At 41.0% G+C, this 7365-nt stretch overlaps 1 pseudogene; it reads left to right on the top strand.

The window, feature by feature from the left end:
- The first annotated feature begins 3183 nt into the window (after positions 1-3183).
- Positions 3184-4502, top strand: LOC103218120 (small ribosomal subunit protein mS40 pseudogene; annotated as a pseudogene).
- The last annotated feature ends 2863 nt before the right edge of the window (positions 4503-7365 follow it).

The raw sequence follows: 7365 nt of genomic DNA, 5'->3' as shown, positions 1-7365 counted from the left end.
ATTATTGATTCATAAAAATCCTTTATATATTAAAGCTACAAACCATTTTCACAAAGAGATGTAGACACACATATACACACAAAGTAAATACCTTATCTATTCAAGTTTTTATTTGCCTTTTATTTTTGATAGTCTGTATCTGTGCTAAGACAGCACCTCTAGCCACATGTGGCTACTGAGACTTGAAATATGGCTGATCTTACTTGAGATGAGCTGTAATAAATAAAATGCATGTGAGATTCCAAGGACTTAGCATGAGAACAAAGAATGTAAAATATCCCATTAATAATTGTTAGTATTGATTTTATGTTGAAATGATAATGTTTTTGATGCATTGAATTAAATAAAATACATTGCTGAAATTGATTTCATGAATTATAATTTTCAGTTTTTTAATGCATTTATAAAAATTTAAATTACACATGTGGCTCACATTTTTTTCATACATCACATTTCTATTAAACAGTACTCTTCTGTATTACAAAATTATAATGTTTTGTATGTGTAAGTTCTCAATTTCTTTTATTAAGTAAAATCTATCTAATTTTTTCTTTATACTTTTGGACTTCAGTGTCAGGCTGAGAAAGTGTTTCACACCCCAAAATTTTATTAATGGTCACCTATAATTTGTCCTAATACATTTTACATTTGCAAATTAATTGTCTACTTAATTTGAAATTTATCTTTTGCTTATAATGAGAGATTGGAATATACTTCACTTTTTTCCTAGTTGTATTGCTTTGTTTCTGAAACTTGGTCTATTCATTTTCTAGTCATTATTGCTTCGTAAAGCATTTTGACATCTCATAGGACAAATATCTCACATTGTTCTCTTTCAAAAATGTACCGCCTAATTTCACATATTTATACTTTCAGATGCACTTTAGAATTTTTTTTTTTAGTTGTTTTAGTTTTTAGTTTTTTGTTTTTAGTTTTTTTTTTTTATTTCAGTAGGTTTTTGGTGGTGTTTGGTTACATGTATAAGTTTTTTTTTTTTTTTTTGAGACAGAGTCTCTCACTATCGCCCAGGCTGGAGTGCAGTGGTGCTATCTCAGCTCACTGCAACCTCCGCCTCCCAGGTTCAAGCGATTCTCCTGCCTCAGCCTCCTGAGTAGCTAGGACTACAGGCACTGGCCACCATGCCCGCCTAATTTTTGTATTTTTAGTAGAGATGGGGTTTCACAATGTTGGCCAGGAGTTAATAAGTTCTTTAGTGGTGATTTCCAAGATTTTGGTGCACCCATCACTGGAGCAGTGTACACTCTACCAAATGTGTACTCTTTTATCCCTCACCCCCTCCCACTCTTTGCCCCGAGTCCTCAAAGTCCGTTATATCATTCTTATGCCTTTGTCCTCATAGTTTAGCTGCTGGTCCTCATAGCTTAGCTCCCACTTATGAGTGAGAACATACAATGTTTGGTTTTCCTTTCCTGAGTTACTTCACTTAGAATAATGGTCTCCAACCATCCAGGTTGCTGCGAATGCCATTATTTTGTCCCCTTTTATGGTTGAGTGATATTCCATTATATATATACACACACACACACCAAATTATGGTGTATATATATGTACAACCATAATTTGGTGTGTGTGTGTGCATATATATATATGTATATATATACACACATGTACACCACAATTTATTTATCCACTAGTTGATTGATGGATGGGCATTCGGGCTTGTTCCATATTTTTGCAATTGCAAATTGTGCTGCTATTAACATGTGTGTGCTAGTATCTTTTTCATATAATGACGTCTTTTCCTCTGGGTAGATACCTAATAGTGGGATTGCTAATGGTATGCTACCATTTGGTAGTTCTACTTCTAGTTCTTCAAGGAAATCTGCACACTGTTTTCCATAGTAGTTGGACTAGTTTACATTCCCACTAACAGAGTAAAAGTGTTCCCTTTTCACCACATCCACACCAACATTTTTTATTGTTTTATTTTTTCATTATGGTCATTCTTGCAGGAATAAGGTGTAAATGAAAAAAAAAAAAACTGTTAGAAAATGTATTGGGATTATGTTACATGTAGAAACTCTTCAGGATGTTTGCAGCTGTTTTAATAATGGAGAAGAAGGACAACAGGAGCCCAGGGTTGGGGCATGTTATGTAACAATGGGGACCAGTTATGTAAGTATCGGCACGTCCCAGATGGATCTCTATGAGGATGTGTATATATTTATTTGACCTGGAAAATGCCCAGATATTTTATTACATGAAAAATATAAGTTCTGACACATGAAGTTTAGCATTATTCCCTTAATGTAAACTTGTGAACATAGATCTACGTGTGTTATTTCCAGACAGACTTATCCCAAAGGGTATAGTCATTTCTAAGTGGTACAATTCTTATTGTCATTTCATTTTTCTTAGCATTTTTTCTATATTACTTGACTGATATTTTACAATTAGTGACTCGGTTATTAAAAACCAAAGGCTATAGCTAAATATTTAATTGACCAATTAATTCAGTAATCTTGAATTAGACTTTTTGCAATACTTTATTTTGTCTTGCCATTCAGAAACATGATATAACTCTCTATTTTTCAAATCTTTTTCTTCCGCAAGAAAAAACTGCTGTTACAATCACATATGCTCTCTGTATTTCTTCTTATTTGTATTCCTGATTCCTATGCTTCTGTTTTTCCACTGCTTTTATAGTCACTTTTGATAGGTGGGAAAACTAGAAAGTTTGGTTTATATATTTAATTTTTTCAATTCAGCCACCTAATAAAATTCCTTAATTAATTCTAAATGTTTCTCAGTTGATTTATTCTCTTGAGTTGTCACGGTAGACAATCTGCAGATCATCTGTGTATTCTTTGTGAAGTTTAAACTCTCTTCTTCTTAGACACTTAGGACACTGGGCCGCTCTGAGGATAATGTCGAATTAGAGTGTTATTAGGATACATCCTTGTCTTGTTCTCTAAATAGAAAGGTGCCTTTTATTTTGTCATCACGACTGACTGCTCTGGGCTCCTGCTGGAGCACACTGCCTTGGTGTCGTGGGTGTGCAGCAGGCCCAGTGCACTGTCCCCCCTCCACTCACCGCTGGCTGCTTGGCTGTAGATAGGGATAAGTTGAAACACCCCTAAGGTAACTTTGTGTGGGTATGTGTGTTTGTGTCTCTTTGTGAAAAGAGTTTTAGCTTTAATATATAAAGAATTTTTGGTACGTCAAGATGGCGGCGTCCGTATTAAACACCCTGCTGAGGCGGCTTCCTATGCTTTCTCTCTTCCGAGGTGCCCACAGAGTTCAGGTTCCCCTCCAGACTCTTTGCACCAAACCTCCCTCTGAGGAAGATTCTTTGTCCCCAGGTCCCATTTCTCCTTATAAGGATGAACCCTGGAAATACCTGGAATCAGAAGAATACCAGGAGCGATATGGTTCTCGCCCTGTCTGGGCTGACTACCTCCGCAACCACAAGGGTGGTGTACCCCCACAGCGGACTCGGAAAACATGTATTCGTGGGAATAAAGTTGCTGGGAATCCCTGCCCCATCTGCCGAGATCACAAGTTGCATGTTGACTTTAGGAACGTGAAGCTCTTGGAACAGTTTGTCTGCGCCCACACGGGTATCATCTTCCATTCTCTATACACAGGAGTCTGTGTGAAGCAGCACAAGAAGTTGACCCAGGCCACCCAGAAAGCCAGGGATCATGGTCTCCTCATTTACCACATCCCCCAGGTTGAACCACGGGACCGTGACTTCAGTACCTCTCATGGGGCTGTGAGTGCTACTCCGCCAGCCCCCACCCTGATCTCAGGTGACCCCTGGTACCCATGGTACAACTGGAAACAGCCACCAGAGAGAGAACTGTCACGCCTTCGCCGGCTTTACCAGGGTCATCTCCGAGAAGAGAGTGGCCCCCCACCTGAGTCAATGCCCAAGATGCCCCCTACAGCACCAGCGGAAGCCTCCTTCACTGGGCAGACAGACCCTCAGAGTGCTCTGTAGGAGCTGTAGACTGGGAAGAGAGGCCAGGCATGGTGGCTTAACAAAACAATACAGAAATTAGCTGGGTGCGGTGCTGCACACCTGTAGTCCCAGCTATTGGGGAGGCTAAGGGAGGATCACTTGATCCCAGGAGGCGGAGGTTGTCATGAGTTGCAGTTGCACCCCTGCACTCCAGCCTGGGTGACAAAGCCAGACCCTGTCTCAAAAAAAAAAAAAAAAAAAGGGAAGAGAGCCAGAGGGACTAGGAGATAATGTGTATGTAGGTTTATGTAGGTTTATATGATGGGATATCACCCTGAAGAGTTGTGTCTTTTGTAGCCAATGACAAATCCAGGAAATAAATGAATGTTGCTGATAGGGATAAATCTTGAGGCTGAGGGAGGGCAAGACAGATGTGTATGGGAAACCCCAACCCCTATATATTGTAAATAGATGGGCTGGGCTAAACATTGTTGCTGTTTCAGACTTACACCAACTCAGCTTTTACACAATAAAGCTCTACTCTCCTGTCAAAAAAAAAAAAAAGAATTTTTATGAATCAATAATGATAGGCAAGCTGGCCAGTAGAGAAATGGACAAAGAAGGAGACTGGAGACTTATCCTTATCTACAGTGAAGCAGCAAGCTGTGGGTGGGAGCAGATGCTGTGGGGAACACATGTTATTTTGTTTCTGAAGTCTCTGTATCATCCCCAAGTGCGGTGCAGGAAGAGATGCTAACTCCTGAGGAGGAATGGGCTATTGCTGAAGGTTCTGGGAACCCCAGGTTTCTGGAGATACCAATCTAGCCATCCTCATCTCATGTGTCAGAGTCCCATTCTTTCCCAATCAGTACCCTGAACTTGGCATAAAAGATGTGCTTTGTTTGGGTATGTCATCTTCTCAGGAGTTCAGCCATGCTGAGCATTCGGTCCTGGGCCTGTCCTCAGGCCTCTCTGTCTTCCTCCTGCAGAAGATGAAGCTCTTTCTATGCTTTCTTTGCTCTGTCCTCGTATTTTTGTTTCCTATGTCCTGGACCATCAATCAAGCTTAACATAAGTCACCCAATTCAATTGTCCTTAGAGCTACTACTTCCCCCATATTTCACAACTGCCCAAAACATTGACCAGTTAATGCACTCCCTTCCACCGCTCTGCCATCCATCCATTCCCTACCAGACAAGTGGCAACAACTGGACCTCCACTTCGTGCCTTGCTCAGGACAGGGTCCTCACTGCCAGCCAGGAGGTGGGTGATTCAGCTTCAAAACCCCATCTTATCATCTGTGCAGTGAGTTGAATGGTAGCCTACCCCCCCCACCGCCTCCCCCACGCCAAAAGATATGTCTCCAAGAGCCTGTAAATAACCTTATTTGGAAAAATAGTCACTGCAGATGTAATTACAGATCTCAAGATGAGATAATCCTGGATTAGGGTAGGCCCTAAATCCAGTTACTGGTGTCCTTATGAGAAAAGAGAAGGGGAGAAGACACAAAGGAGAAGGCCATGTGAACATGGATGCAGAGATTAGAGCACTGTGTCTACAAGCCAAGGAATACCACAAATTGCCCGCTGTCACCAGAAGATAGGAGAAAGACATGGGACAGGTTCTCCCTCAGAGCCTGCAGAAGGAGCTAACCCTGCTGACACCTTGATTATAGTCTTCTGGCCACCAGAACTGTAAGAGATCAATTTATCTTGTTTTAAGCCACCCTGTGTGTGGCAATTTGTTACAGTAGCCTTAGGAAACTAATGCAATCTCCCTTTTAGAACCACTTCCAGAACCAACTATCCAAAGTTGGGTTCCCTAGGAGCCAGACTCTGAGATGAAGTTTGGAGGACAGGATATTTATGAATGACTCCCCTGGGACCAACATCTGTGGAAGCTGGAGAGGAGGGGTAGGAGAAGGGCAGGAGAAAGAAGGAGTGAGCAAAAGGAAAGGCTGAGCTGCAATTCAGGTCCAACCAGAGCCTTGGTTGATCTATGGCGCCCTCCAGAATTGCCCTCACTTGAATCAAGATGGCCACAGTGATGAGTCGTGGGTGTAGGCCACCAGGGTATGAGCGTGACGTTGGGTGGAGCAGTTTTCTGTAACTGAAGCAATCCCTGGAGGGGCTGACAGCTGATGGCAGCTGCCAACAGCACTCCTAGCAGCTGGTGCAATGGAGCCCTTCCTTGAAGAGGAATCTGAGTGGCACATTGGTGCCCAACACAGCTTCCTTGGCTCAGTACTGTTTTTGTAAGATTCATTCATGTCCTTGCAGTACCTATAGTTTGCACTGCAATACATCTCCATTCTATGAATTTATTTAAACATATAATGTATTGAATCATTCTCCTGTTGATTAACATTTGGTTTGTGTTATGAGCTGAACTGTGTTCCTCCTCCCCTTCTAAGAAAATTTGTTTTTATTTGTACCTCAGAACATGACTGTATTTGGAGATAGGGTCTTTAAAGAGGTAATCGGTTAAAATGAGATCATTGGAGTGGGCCTTCATCCAGTATGACTAGTGTCCTTGTAAGAAGGAGATTAGAACACAGACACACACAGATGGAAGACCACGTGAGGACACAGGGAGAAGATGGCCATCTGCAAGCCAAGGAAAGAGGACTTGGAAGAAACCAATCCTGCTGACACCTGGATCTCAGACCTCCAGCCTCTAGGACTGTGAGATAATAAATATTGATTCTTTAAGCCATCCAGTCTGGAGTACTTTGTTATGGCGGCCCTGGCAAACTAATAAAGTCTGATTCTGGTTTGGGGCTTCTATTAACATCCTCATATGTTGATACCCATGTTGGTATCCATGTTCAAATGCTTTTCTCTGGTATATCAGAATCTCTGGAGTGTATACTTCTTAAATAGGAGTAAATCATTGGCTAAAAGTTTGTGGATGAGCCGCTTTATTAGATATTGATTGAGTGTTTCCAAAGTAATTAAACTAATTTACATTATCTTCAGCAGGGTATTCAAATTCCAATTGTTCCATGTCCTTGTCAACACTTGGTGCTATTATCAGACTTATAAATTTTTGCAAACCCAAGGGCACATAATTGTTTTAATGTATATTTCCCTGCCTATTAATGATGTAGAACATTTTGTCACATGTTTTTGGTCACTTAGAGTTCCGCTGTTGAGAAGGGCGTGTTCAAATATTCGCCCAATTTTTCTTTTGTGTTGTCTGTCATATTCTTATTGATTGAGTCATATTGGTCTGGAAGTTGCAAATGTCTTTCCTGATTCTGTCTGTTGTTGTTGTTGTTTTACCTTATGGTATCTTTAAGGATAGTTCTTAAATTTTAATGTCTCAAACGTATCAATTTCTTTTTATGGGTAATGTTTTCATGCCTGATTTAAGAAACCCTTCTGCCCTCTACCTCCCCTGCGTCACCCAGCTTTCCTTCTCTCTGAGTAATACCGTCC

The sequence above is a fragment of the Chlorocebus sabaeus genome, chromosome 10 (genome assembly GCF_047675955.1).
Source record: "Chlorocebus sabaeus isolate Y175 chromosome 10, mChlSab1.0.hap1, whole genome shotgun sequence".
In the NCBI taxonomy this organism is placed as follows: Eukaryota; Metazoa; Chordata; class Mammalia; order Primates; family Cercopithecidae; genus Chlorocebus; species Chlorocebus sabaeus.
The sequence above is the reverse complement of the archived record's forward strand: the minus strand, read 5'-3'. Positions and strand labels throughout refer to the sequence as shown.